General features: G+C 42.6%; 1 protein-coding gene across 6 annotated transcripts in view; it reads left to right on the top strand.

Annotated features, from left to right (window-relative positions):
* Nucleotides 1–517: 517 nt before the first annotated feature.
* Nucleotides 518–13,960, top strand: part of LOC106587568 (granule associated Rac and RHOG effector protein 1) — a 44,557-nt gene continuing 31,114 nt past the window's right edge. The window contains exon 1 of one of the 6 annotated variants that reach the window (XM_014176082.3): nucleotides 518–570. The gene's annotated coding sequence lies outside the window, so the exon portion shown is untranslated. Of the gene's footprint in view, nucleotides 571–1,695; nucleotides 1,840–5,256; nucleotides 5,457–13,960 lie in introns of those variants that run through there. The other 5 variants (XM_014176085.3, XM_014176081.3, XM_014176083.3 and 2 more) reach the window with 5 other exon arrangements.

Here is a 13,960-nt window from a genome sequence, read left to right as displayed (position 1 = left end):
TATTAGAACAGCATCAATGTGTGGACCACCTAAGTGCATCTCGTCCAGTGGGAGACATGTTAGTGTCGAATCTTTGTCGCACGCTAGTGTTTGATAAGTGATACTTCACCTTTTCAGTTTAAAAAGACCACTAGAGGGCGGATAACTCCACGGAATAAACATAAATACCCTTGTGCGAGAATTCGAGTCTTGTAGCAAAAACATTTTTTACTGTTTCAGTGGGATTGTTTATAAATACACCTAATCGATTCAAATAATGATCAAATTAGTTATCAAAAGCGTCATGTATTGTTCTTCCACACTTGAATTTGTAACCAATGTCATGCCATATTATCTACATAAAACATAATCTTTGTGATGAAGTAATGATGTTATAAAAATATGTTTATATCTGAAGCTTTCATCTTTGCATTCGCTTCAGTTCGAATTCGCTGTTTTGAGTGTGTCTGATCCGTGTGATCTAGCGATGTTTGTAATTTAGCTCACGTGCTCTGGTTTATATAGAGAAACGTCACATCCGTTGTATACAGACTTCATTCGCTGTCAAGAGGGTGGATGCCTAGCTAGCTGGTAAGTGATGCGCTTATCAACTGTACTTTCATTAAAAACGTTTTATCAAAAGCTTTTAACAAATTTCCTCCCGTCACAAATAACAGTTGTTGTAACAACGAATAATACCCTAGTGTCCCAGTTGTATTAGGTTTGTTTTTTTATTGTGTTCTAGCTTAAAAAAACGTGTCGCAGAGCGCTAGCTACAGTACCTAGATAGCTAATGCTAACATTAGTTGTCGATAGCTAACTAGCTAGTTAGCTGTGGTCTTTGGGAGTTATGTTGCAGTTCAGTAGCTACAAGAAACCTACAATTTAGCAACAGTTTCAAGAAATTCTAAGACATTCAAACTATGAATGCTTGGTAGTGAACTGGCTTTTAGTATTTATTTTAAGATATCCCTGATATAATGTAAATGTGCACTAACTAACGTTAACTAGTGTGATTTGATTAATTGGTTTTGGGACATTATTTTTGCATTTTTGTCTTTGCCCTTCCAGCGAGGCAATTTCAAGGAGGGTCTGGGAAGATAACTAGCCAGCTAACTAACGCTAGGTAACTAAGCTAGGTAAACTTGTCTAAGGAGGGGGCAAACATGTTTACAATAGGTATGGAATCCTTCTAATAGTCTATGGTATTCTGCCAATTTACAGCCTACTAGTTACTTGGCTGCTAACGTGAGATCTTTGGGTGTGTGGTTTATGGGGGCTAGTGGTTAGAGCGTTGGGCCAGTAACCGAAAGGTTGCCGGATCGAATCCCCGAGCTGACAGGGTAAAAATCTGTCGTTCTGCCCCTGAACAAGGCAGTTGTTCAGGGGCACTGTTCCACGGTAGGCGGTCATTGTAAATAAGAATTTGTTCTTAACTGACTTGCCTAGTTAAATAAAGGTGAAATAAAACATGCTTTTCCAAACCGGATAGCGTTTGTTACGGTGATCTTTTCTTATGTATTTTGTGTAACTATTATGTTGCCGAACTTTTTCTCCACTCGAGCCTGACAGGCGATTTCGTTGTAGTTTAGGGCGTTAAAAGGCTGTATTAATAGCTTGCAACATAGTGCCCCGTGTTGTCTGCATGAGTTTCGATGAAACCGGCGTACTGCGCTTGCGGAGATAATATTCCACCTTCCTGCTAAATAGTGATCAGATTCATAAATACTAGCCTACGAGCTACGTCTATGCATTTTTCTATGCTTCAAAGCTGGTTAACTCGGCTCACTTCAACTGACCACACAACCGACTAGTACCAAGCTGGTCGGATTTGAAAGAGGATCACCGATTTTATAGTAGGTAAAATCTAGTGTGGCTTTTTATAACTAGCGAGCCGGGTGGGCATTTTTGCGACCTCTTTACTTGAAAGAAAAATAAACCTCCCCACAACTGGTCTTCCGAGCTCATATCTGCTTACTGTAGTTAGTTAGATATCTACTGACTTTACGCTCGTGATCTATCGGTATTTAGCCGTGCTAGTATATATAGGTTGAGTTATGTCTCGCTTTCATAAACATTTGCTTGTGTGTTATAGCAAGCTAACCAGTGAGTGACAGCCGGAGCAAGCTTGCTGCATCCTCAGAACGGTAGTAGCCCTTACTATCCGTTGCATTTGGTAGCTTGCTTGATAGATAACATCAATAATGCTGCACCGTTGTTTTCGATATTCTACATTGATCTGGGTATTGCATGATTTGTTTAATGTTATAGTTTTTTGCTTGGGTGGTAATGTTGGATTGAGAATTTGATACATTTTGCAAAGATATAGACCAGTAAGTAGTACAGTATCGAACAACTCGAATGAAATTGTATTTGTCACGTGCCAAATACGACTACCGTGAAATACTTGCTTGCTTAGGAGTCCTTCCCAACGATGCAGTTCAATAATAAAATGATAACTTGGAATAAAATACACAAGAATGGCGATACAGTATATACAGGGAGTACCAGATCAATGTTCAGAGAGGTACAAGGTATTTTTGGTAGATATGTACATGAAGGCAGGGTAAAGTGACTAGGAATCAGGATGGATAATAATAAGAGTAAAGAACAGAGCAGCAGCAAATTATGAGTGTTAAAGTGTGTGTGTGTGGGGGGTTTTGTGTCAATGTAGTGTGCGTGCTTGCGCATAGGGTCAGTGCAGATAGTTTGGGTACCATTAGTTGGCTATTTAGCAGTCTTATAGGTAGAAGCTCTCGGAGCCTGAGCCGATGCTCCAGTACCATTTTCCCAACGGTAGCAGAGTGAACAGTCTGGCTTGGGTGGCTGGAGTCTTTGCCAATCGGGCATTCCTGATATAGTGGTCCTGGATGGCAGGAAGCTCGGCCCCAGTGACGTACTAGGCTGTCCGCACCACCCTCTGTAGAGCTTTGAGGTCAAGGGTGGTGCATTTACCATACAGAGTGGTGATGCAGCCAGTCAAGATGCTCTTGTTGGTGCTGTTGTCCAAGGTCTTGGCATGGGTCCGTTCAGCCTGAGGGGGAAGGGGCTTTGCCTTGCCCTCTTCATGACTGTGTGTGTGGAACATCCTTAGTGATGTGGACGCCAAGGAACTTGAAGCTCTCAACCCACTCCACAACAGCCCCGTCGATGTTCATGGGGGCATGCTCTCCCCTCTTTGTATTTATTTAACCAGGTAGGCCAGTTGAGAACAAGTTCTCATTTACAACTGCGACCTGGCCAAGATGGAGCAAAGCAGTGCGACATAAACAACAGTTACACATGGGATAAACAAACGTCGAGTCAATAACACAATAGAAAAACCTGTGTACAGTGTGTGCAAATGAAGTAAGGAGGTAAGGCAATAAATAGGCCAATAGTGGCTAAGTAATTACAATTTAGCAATTTACACTGGAGTGATATGTGCAGATGAGTATGTGCAAGTAGAAAAATACTGGTGTGCAAACGAGTACAAAAATTGGTTGGATGGGCTATTTACAGAGGGGCTGTGTACAGCTGCAGGGATCGGTAAGCTGCTCTGACAGCTGATGCTGAGTTAGTGAGGGACTTATACATCCAACTTGAGTGATTAAAAAAATAAGTGTGTGTGTGTATATATATATTTTTTAATTGCAATTCATTCCAGTCATAGGCAGCAGAGAACTGGAAGGAAAGGCGGCCAAAGCAGGTGTTGGCTTTGGGGATGACCAGTGAAATATACCTGCTGGAGTGCGTGCTATGGGTGGGTGTTGCTATGGTGACCAGTGAGCTGAGATAAGGCGGCGCTTTACCTAGCAAAGACTTATAGATGACCTGGAGCCAGGGGGTTTGGCGACGAATATGTAGCGAGGACCAGCCAACAAGAGCATACAAGTCGCAGTGGTGGGTAGTAAATGGGGCTTTGGTGACAAAACGGATGGCACTGTGATAGACTGCATCCATTTTGCTGAGTAGAGTGTTGGAGGGTATTTTGTAAATGACATAGTCGAGGATCGGTAGGAAGGTCAGTTTTACGAGGGTATGTTTGACAGCATGAGTGAAGGAGTCTTTGTTGCCAAATTGGAAGCCAATTCTAGATTAAATTTTGGATTGGAGATGCTTAATGTGAGTCTGGAAGGAGAGCTTACAGTCTAGCCAGACACCTAGGTATTTATAGTTGTCCACATATTCTAGGTCAGAACCGTCCAGAGTAGTGATGCTAGTCGGGCAGGCAACGATCGGTTGAAGAGCATGCACTTTGTTTTTACTAGCATTTAGGAGCAGTTGGAGGCCACGGAAGGAGTGTTGTATGGCATTGAAGCTCGTCTGGAGGTTAGTTAAGTGTCCAAAGAAGGGACAGATGTATACAGAATGGTGCCGTCTGCGTGGAGTTGGATCAGAGAATCACCAGCAGCAAGAGCGACATCGTTGATATATACAGAGAAAAGAGTCGGCCTGAGAATTGAACCCTAGAGTCTGCCAGAGGTGCGGACAACAGGCCCTCCGATTTGACACACATGAACTCTATCTGAGAAGTAGTTGGTGAACCAGGCGAGGCAGCCATTAGAGAAACCAAGGTTGTTGTCTGCCGATAAGAATGCGGTGATTGACAGAGTCGAAAGCCTTGGCCAGGTCGATGAAGACTGCTGCACAGTACTGTCTTTTATCGATAGCGGTTATGATATCGTTTTGAACCTTGAGCGTGGCTGAGGTGCACCCGTGACCAGCTCGGAAACCAGATTGCATAGCGGCGAAGGTACGGTGGGATTTGAAATGGTCAGTGATCTGTTTGTTCACTTGGCTTTCGAAGACTTTAGAAAGGCAGGCCAGGATGGATATAGGTCTGTAACAGTTTGGGTCTAGAGTGTCTCCCCCTTTGAAGAGGGGGATGACCATGGCCGCTTTCCAATCTTTAGGAATCTCAGACGATATGAGAGAGGTTGAACAGACTAGTAATAGGTGTTGTAACAATGGCGGCGGATAATTTTGGGAAGAGAGGGTCCAGATTGTCTAGCTGAGCTGATTTGTAGGGATCCAGAATTTGCAGCTTTTTCAGAACATCAGTTGTCTGGATTTGGGTGAAGGAGAAGCAGGGGGGGTCTTGGGCCAGTTGCTACGGGGGTGCAGAGCTGTTGGCCGGGGTTGGGGTAGCCAGGTGAAAAGCATGGCCAGCCGTAGAGATGCTTATTAAAATTCTCAATTATCGTGGATTTATCTTTCTCCTATAGTGCACAATCATCGCCTTGGTCTTATTGAGGTTGTTGTCTTTGCACCACACTGCTAAGTCTCTGATCTCCTTCTTATAGGCTGACTCATCGCCGCCGGTGATCAGACCTACCACCGTGTTGTCGGCAAACTTGATGATAGTGTTGGAGTCGTTCGTGGCCACAGTTTTGGGTAAACAGGGAGGACACTAAGCACAAACCCCGAGGGACCCCCGTGTTGAGGGTCAGCGTTTCTGAGATGTTGCTAGTGCTGTGACGATTATGGAATTTTGGGTAATTGTTATGCAAATAGACACTGTCATTATCATAATTGTCATTTTAAATGTTTTGAGCTTATAATGCCGCTTTGAAAATGATCTACGACATACGTAATGAATAAAACACAGCTTTGGTGACACCAGATTTAAAAAATGAATGGTTTTGACCGCTTGGGACTTTTGGAAATTAAGCTTCTCTTTCCGACTGTGCCGTTTTGCTCGTAAAATGATTACCAATTTTACCCACTTCATGTAAAACTTAAAGTTTAGCCAATAGCAGTTATCTGCTTGAATATAAAGTTAAATTCCCCCTTCTCCTAAAAATGAATGTACTAAGACTATTATAACGAATTGCTTTTGTTCATGGTTATTGTCCATAATTGTCAGTTACCCGATTATCTGAAAATTGAGCCAGCCCTAGTTGTTGCATACCCTCACCACCTGGGGCTGGCCTGTCAGGAAGTCCAGGATTCAGTTGCAAAGGGAGGGGTTCAATCCCAGGGTCCCTATCTTGTTGATTAACGATGAGCTGTAGTCCATGAACAGCGTTCTCACAGTTATTTCCCCACCTTTGTGTGGCTGAATGTTACACACACAAGACACATTCAATCAGTACTGTCCAACTCAACTGACTATCTTATTAAAGGATTTGAATAATCCCCTCATATGTGCTACTACAACAGAGGTCTTTGGTTTTGTTGTTGATCTGAAGGCAGGTTCTATTGCTATGTCTGCCTTCTGTGGTCATGTGGAATGTATTTCCTGTTTGGGTTGCTGCAGTTTGGCGAGAGAGAGGGGTGGGGGGAAAGTGTGACCTTCTACCGAATATCTTGTTGCTCCACAAGTGATCTGAAGAATGGGGAAGTTTTTACCAATATAAACATCTCTCATTTTTGGGCCATTTTTATCATTGTGGAATCATGTTGTCAATGCTGCTGTCTCTGGTTTTGATTATATATAAAAAACAAAATAGGCCAACTACACTGTTAGTAGCCTAAATGTGTCACTGAGTTTGAGTACAGACCAAGTTTTGGGCATCTCAGCTCTCCTCTGTAGTAAACCAACATTTCCAACACACATTTGTCACAGCCCCCTCTTTACCCTTGGGTTTCTGTTTGCTTTGAGCTTGTCACATTTTAAGACATTGCATTATTGGCTGTCGTCCAAAGCTTGAGGAGATATTCTACTTAACAGAAGTTTGTTTTACTGCATGCAGATTGAAGAAACTATCCTCTATGGAGATTGACTTGATTTAAACCATGTTTTTATGCAAGTAAAGTCATGCTGTATAATTTAATAAAATGATGGAAACAGGAAAATTAGGCAAAATTGTTTGACATGGTGACATGACGCTGTAAGGTTGGCACACCTGTATTTGGGGAGTTTCTCTCATTCCTCCAAGCTCTGCTAGGTTGGATGGGGAGTGTTGCTGCACAGCGATTTTTCAGGTTTGATCAGGTTCAAGTCCAGTCTCTTGCTGGGCCACTCAAGGACATTCAGAGACGTGTCCCGAAGCCACTCCTGCATTGTCTTGGCTGTGTGCTTAGGGTTGTTGTCCTGTTGGAAGGTGAACCTTCGCCCCAGTCTGAGAACTTGAGCGCTCTTCATCAAGGTTCTCTCAGTACTTTGCTCTGTTCATCTTTGCCTTGATCCTGACTAGTCTCTCAGTCCTTGCCACTGAAAAACATCCCCACAGCATGATGGTGCCACCACCATGCTTCACCGTAGGGATGGTGCCAGGTTTCCTTCAGGAGTGACGCTTGGCATTCAGGCCAAAGAGTTTAATCTTGTTTTCATCAGACCAGATCATCTGGTTTCTCATGGTCTGAGTCCTTTAGGTGCCTTTTGGCAAACTCCAAGTGGGCTGTCATGTGCTATTTACTGAGGAGTGGCTTTCGTCTGGCCACTCTACCATAAAGGCCTGACTGGTGGAGTGCTGCAGAGATGGTTGTCCTTCTGGAAGGGTCTCCCATCTCCACAGAGGAACTCTGGAGCTCTGTTAGAGTGACCGTCGGGTTCTTGGTCACCTCCCTGACCAAGGCCCTTCTCCCCCGATTGCTCAGTTTGGCCGGGCGGCCAGCTCTAGGAAGTGTCTTGGTAGTTCCAAACTTCTTCCATTGAGTAATGATTGAGGCCACGATGTTCTTGGGGACCTTCAATGCTGCAGAAATGATTTGGTACCCTTCCTCAGATCTGTGCCTCAACACAATCCTGTCTCGGCGCTCTATGGACAATTTCTTCAACCTCATGGCTTGGTTTTTGCTTTGACATGCACTGTCAGCTGTGCGACTTTTTATATAGACAGGTGTGTGCCTTTCCAAATCATGTCCAATCAATTGAATTTACCACAGGTGGACTCCAATCAAGTTGTAGAAACATCTCAAGGATGATCAATGGAAACAGGATGCACTTGAGCTTAATTTTGAGTCTCATAGCAAAGTGTCTGAGTAATTATGTAAATAAGGTATTTCTTTATTTTTAATACATTAGCAAACAAATCTAAACCTGCTTTTGCTTTGTCATTGCTGAGGATTTTTTTATTTAATCAATTTTAGAATAAGGCTGTAAAGTAACAAAATGTGGAAAAAGTAAGGGGTCTGAATATTTTCCGAATGCACTGTGTGAAATGTCACCATGCACTGATTTTTTTATTTTATTTGTTTATTTTTTATGCATCAAGTCAGTTTGGTGGAAACACTACTGGTAAGAAAATGCGCTTATTTTCTTTATGCAGATTTTAGAATATTGGCAATTGGCCCAATATTCACCTGGATTTGTTTACCTGTAGAGAGAGGACTTTGTCAGACTGTGTCTTCTAACACTTACTGAGAAGCTCTGGTTTGTTGCATCATGCTCGACATAGATAAACCCTCTTATCGCAGATATCCCTGTTGATTTATGTCACAGCTCTGTTGCTATGGAAATAAATGCATTGCTCTGCAGATTTACATTTTTACATTTTTTTTTTCTTACATTTTAGTCATTTAGCAGACGCTCTTATCCAGAGCGACTTACAAATTGGTGCATTCACCTATAATATCCAGTGGAACAACCACTTTACAATAGTGCATCTAAATCTTTTAAGGGGGGGGTTAGAAGGATTACTTTATCCTATCCCAGGTATTCCTTGAAGAGGTGGGGTTTCAGGTGTCTCCGGAAGGTGGTGATTGACTCCGCTGTCCTGGCGTCGTGAGGGAGCTTGTTCCACCATTGGGGTGCCAGAGCAGCGAACAGTTTTGACTGGGCTGAGCGGGAACTGTGCTTCCTCAGAGGTAGGGGGGCCAGCAGGCCAGAGGTGGATGAACGGAGTGCCCTTGTTTGGGTGTAGGGCCTGATCAGAGCCTGAAGGTATGGAGGTGCCGTTCCCCTCACAGCTCCGTAGGCAAGCACCATGGTCTTGTAGCGGATGCGAGCTTCGACTGGAAGCCAGTGGAGAGAGCGGAGGAGCGGGGTGACGTGAGAGAACTTGGGAAGGTTGAACACCAGACGGGCTGCGGCGTTCTGGATGAGTTGTAGGGGTTTAATAGCACAGGCAGGGAGCCCAGCCAACAGCGAGTTGCAATAATCCAGACGGGAGATGACAAGTGCCTGGATTAGGACCTGCGCCGCTTCCTGTGTGAGGCAGGGTCGTACTCTGCGAATGTTGTAGAGCATGAACCTACAGGATTGGGTCACCGCCTTGATGTTGGTGGAGAACGACAGGGTGTTGTCCAGGGTCACGATTTCTGTGTTCACTCTCTCCCTGACCACTGATCCAACGCCTGACTAGCCCTGTCTCTGACCATGGATCAGTTTTTAGTTTTTGTCAGTGTAACTGATGTATTGATCAGCAGATCCCTTTTTAATTTTGTTACGTGTGAGAGAGTGAGCCCAATAGTCACAAGATATCTATTTTTGCCTTTTGTCTCATGGCTTTGTCTATTCTTTCAACTAACTGGACGAACCAGAGTGATATTTCCATTAACAAAGCATTCTAGTGTTGCTCATGCTGCAATGCTTAGAATATGCTGTTCTCTCAGACTCTCATCAGAGTTTAGAATGTCACAATGGAATCTTTGATGGTGGTTAGGGGGAGGGGGGTGTAATGAATCCCAGATGAACAGGAATGTTTCTAGTGTTCCATGTTTTTTTGTTTTCACTTAATTTTGGCTATGAAATATGACTACCATTACAATGTACGGTAGGCATGAAGAGTTTTTTTATTTTATAAAAAAAAACAATTAGTTTGATGGCAGCTTTTAGCAAAAGTGGCAGGACTTTTGTTTTGCAATTTTTCACTGGAGTGTCTGATTGGTGGCCCCCGAGGGCTAGTCTCTCAGATGAATTCCTAGATCCTGAGGGAAGCGGCACTCTCAAGAATGTCATATAAAAACAGGTGTAGCAGCAGGAAGGAACGCCTAATGTTACCCAGGTTTGAACCTCTTGAAAACTACCCCTAGGAAAGACAGTAACCAGGTCCCATTTCAAACCGTATTCCCTTCCCCTTCGGTGTTCACAGATCTGAAATAGCTTGATAGATGATTCATTCCATCTACTCCCTCCAATCAGCTAGGTTGAGGGTCTGACATAATCCTTCAACTACCAATGTCTTTCAGACATGTGAAGGCTGGGGCTACTGGGTCAGAAATTAAGCCATACAAGTGGAGGTTATCCTCACTTGCCTCATCCTGTATTTCTCAATAACATATATTTAAACCTCTGTGCCCTCTAATCAGTGCTAACCCTAAATGAGATTTCTCTCGAGACCAAACAATTAATTCTTGCTCTATTCCCATACAGTAGACTACATCAAATGAAACAGCAATAGTATTTTTGTGTGTCAGGAGAATGATTTCCATACATAATCTCTGCTTCATATTTGTAGAAAGTAAATGTTAGGCATGGCATATACATGGTACTGTACATTTGTGGCTTTTCTGTTTATTGGCAGAAAAATCACATTGATGAATAGGCCTCATGCATGCCACAGCCACATTGCCTAGGCTCTGACAGTGGTAGTGCCAATAACAACTTTCAAAATGTCTGAAAGAGAAGCCCTAGGACTCTCTTTTTGTGGAGCTTATACGTAGGCAGAGTAAGTGTCAACAACATCCCTTCCTAGGATATTAACAGTTTCCTGACACCAATACAGATGAATTAGGCCTATTCCTAAACAGCTTATACTTATACCTTTTGAACAATAAATCCTACTTCATGTGTGTCTGGGTGTCATTCCAGCTATTGAAAATCAAAGGCTAGAGCTGTCATTCAGGTCAGGCCTAGTACAAGATGCTACAAGGTTATTTTCCCCTTTGACTTACCCATGGACTGCTCAAATCTAGGCCAAATAGAAGGTACAACATTTGCGTCTCAGGAGGCATTTCCATTTGTCAGACACATAGCTAGTCTTGACCTGATAGCTTTCTTGGTTTAAAAATATAGTATTCTTGGGGGAATTGATCATTCATTGATATTTTGATAAGTTAGCCTAGCTAGCAGCAGGGAATCTTTCAGAATGCACAAGCAATTTCCTGTAGGTTCATATCAAGCAAAATGAATGATTCCCCAATGACCTTTTTTTGTAGTTACACATACTTAAGATGGTTACATAACACAAATATACAGTGGCAAGAAAGTATATGAACCCTTTGGAATTACCTGGATCACATCAAATTTGATCTGATCTTCATCTAAGTTACAACAATAGACAAACCTAGTGTGCTTAAACTAATAACATTCAAATTATTGTATTCAATATAGACGAAAAATACATTTAAACATTCAGTGTAGGTTGGGAAAAGTATGTGAACCCCTAGGCTAATGACTTCTCTAAAAGCTAATTGGAGTCGGCTAACAGTAGTGTCCAATCAATGAGATGAGATTGGAGTTGTTGGTTAGAGCTGCCTTGCCCTATTAAAAAACACTCTCAAAATTTGAGTTTGCTATTCACAAGAGGCATTGCCTGATGTGAACCATGCCTCGAACAAAAGAGATCTCAAAATACCTAAGATTAAGAACTGTTGACTTGTATAAAGCTGGAAAGGTTTACAGAAGTATCTCTAAAAGCCTTGTTCATCATTCCACGGTAAGAAAAATTGCCTGTAAATGGAAGTTCAGCACTGTTGCTGCTCTCCCTAGGAGTGGCCGTCCTGCAAAGATGACTGCAAGAAAGCAGAATGTTCAATGAGGTTAAGAAGAATCCTAGAGTATCCGCTGAAGACTTACAGAAATCTCTGGAACATGCTAACATATCTGACGAGCCTACAATACGTAAAACACTAAACAAGAGTGGTGTTCATGGGAGGACACCACGGGGGGGGACGACATCTGAAGTTTGCAAAAGTGTACCTGGATGTTCCACAGCGCTACTGGCAAAATATTCTGTGGACAGATGTAACTAAAGTTTAGTTGTTTGGAGAAAAGGCACAGCACACCAACATCAAAACCTCATCCCAACTGTAAAGTATGGTGGAGGGAGCATCATGGTTTGGAGCTGCTTTGCTGCCTCAGGGCCTGGACAGCTTGCTATCATGGACGGAAAAATGAATTCCCAAGTTTATCAAGACATTTTGCAGGAGAATGTTAGGCTGTCTACCAATTTGAAGCTCAACAGAAGTTGGGTGATGCAACAGGTCAATGACCCAAAACACAGAAGTAAACCAATAGAATGGCTTCAACTGATGAAAATACACCTTCTGGAGTGGCCTAGTCAGTCCTGACCTCAACCCGATTTGAGATGCTGTGGCATGATCTCGAGCGGTTCATACTAGACATCCCAAGAATATTGCTGAACTGATATAGTTTTGTAAAGAGGAATGGTCCAAAATTCTTCTTGACTGTTGTGAAGGTCTGATCCGCAGCTACAAAAAACAATTGGTTGAGGTTATTGCTGCTAAAGGAGGGTCAACCAGTTATTAAATCCAAGGCTTCACATACTTTTTCCACCCTGCACTGTGAATGTTTACACGGTGTGTTCAATAAAGGCATGAAAATGTATAATTGTTTTATTAGTTTAAGCAGACTGTTTATCTATTGTTGTGGCTTAGATGATGAGCAGATCAAATTTTATGACCAATTTATGCAGAAATCCAGGTAATTCCAAAGGGTTCACCTACTTTTTCTTGCCACTGTAGCATTGTAATACGTCTCAGATGAAGGACGCCCCATAAATCCAGACTGTTGCGCTGTCAGTCTCTAGTATGGGGGATGGTGCACTGAGTGTAATAGACTGTCATAAGGGGCTTCCAGAGGGGAAGTCTCAGCCTGCTGTATCCTGGGAAACCAATGCAAGCCTGCTCTCAGCTATTTTTCTCCCTGTGAGTCTGTCAGAGGGGCTAAAGTTCTTCGTCACTGCGACTGATTTCCTTCATATGGATTCTGGAGAGGCCATTTCTTTTGTAGATGACATAGAACAACAATGCTTCAGTATGTATTAAGCTATGAAATAAATTCCAAAATTAATGTATTCTGAAATTAGATTTTTTTTCTGTTACGCTGTGTGCGCTGAACTGACATGCATGATTGTTTCTGACACTCCGTTGTTCAGATGAAGGGTTATTAAATAGTCTAAAATGCTCACCATCGTGGTGCTCAACTCAAACAGAGCTGTGTAGCCTACTGTAGCTGCTGGCGATGTAATTCAAAGCCTGTACTTCATCACTCAGGATGTAACTTTCCATTGCTCCTGTTTTTACCATGTAATGTTATAAAAACAAAATCCGACAACCCCATAGTAGAACAGTTGACCTATTTACCTAGTCTGCTTGTTGGTTGTTCTAGAAATATTATTCTCGAGGTGATTTTAATTTGCGGGAGCCATAAGGAGGGAAACATGTATTTTGACAAGTTGTCATTGCAAAACAGTTCTTAATGCCGCAATTGCGGGAAGACCCTTTTGAAGCAGTTTTGGCCTTTGTTAAAAAAAGAGGGGGATCTCATTTGCTACTATGGGTGTGAACTTTAAAAGGAAATTGGGATCCGTAATGTTAAAAATCCCAAACTGAAAAACAGTTTCTATTATTAATTTAAATTGCAGTGTAGTTATCAAAAACCATATTTTCCATGTTAGTCTAACTAGACGATAGGCTATAAAGGCCTGGGGAAATTTGAGGACCAGAGGAAGAGGTGAACTTTAGGTTACTTTAGTGAATTTGTGAGGCAAGCAAGACCGACTTCTTTTTTTTTATCAAGATGCACTATACGCACACACACACAAGTATGTGGACACCCCTTCAAAATAGTTGATTTGGCTATTTCAACCACACCCGTTGCTGACGGGTGTATAAAATCGAGCACATAGCCATGCAATCTCCATAGAAAGACAAACATTGGCAGTAGAATGGCCTTACTGAAGAGCTCAGTGACTTTCAATGTGGTCCTGTCATAAGATGCCACCTTTCCAACAAGTCAGTTTGGCAAATTTCTGCCCTGCTAAAGCTGCCTCGGTCAACTGTAAGTCCTATTATTGTGAAGTGGAAATGTCTTGACGCAACAACAGCTCAACTGCGAGGTGTTAGGCCACACAAGCGCACAGAACGGAAG

Source organism: Salmo salar, chromosome 26 (assembly GCF_965601325.2).
Source record: "Salmo salar chromosome 26, fSalSal1, whole genome shotgun sequence".
In the NCBI taxonomy this organism is placed as follows: Eukaryota; Metazoa; Chordata; class Actinopteri; order Salmoniformes; family Salmonidae; genus Salmo; species Salmo salar.
The sequence above is the reverse complement of the archived record's forward strand: the minus strand, read 5'-3'. Positions and strand labels throughout refer to the sequence as shown.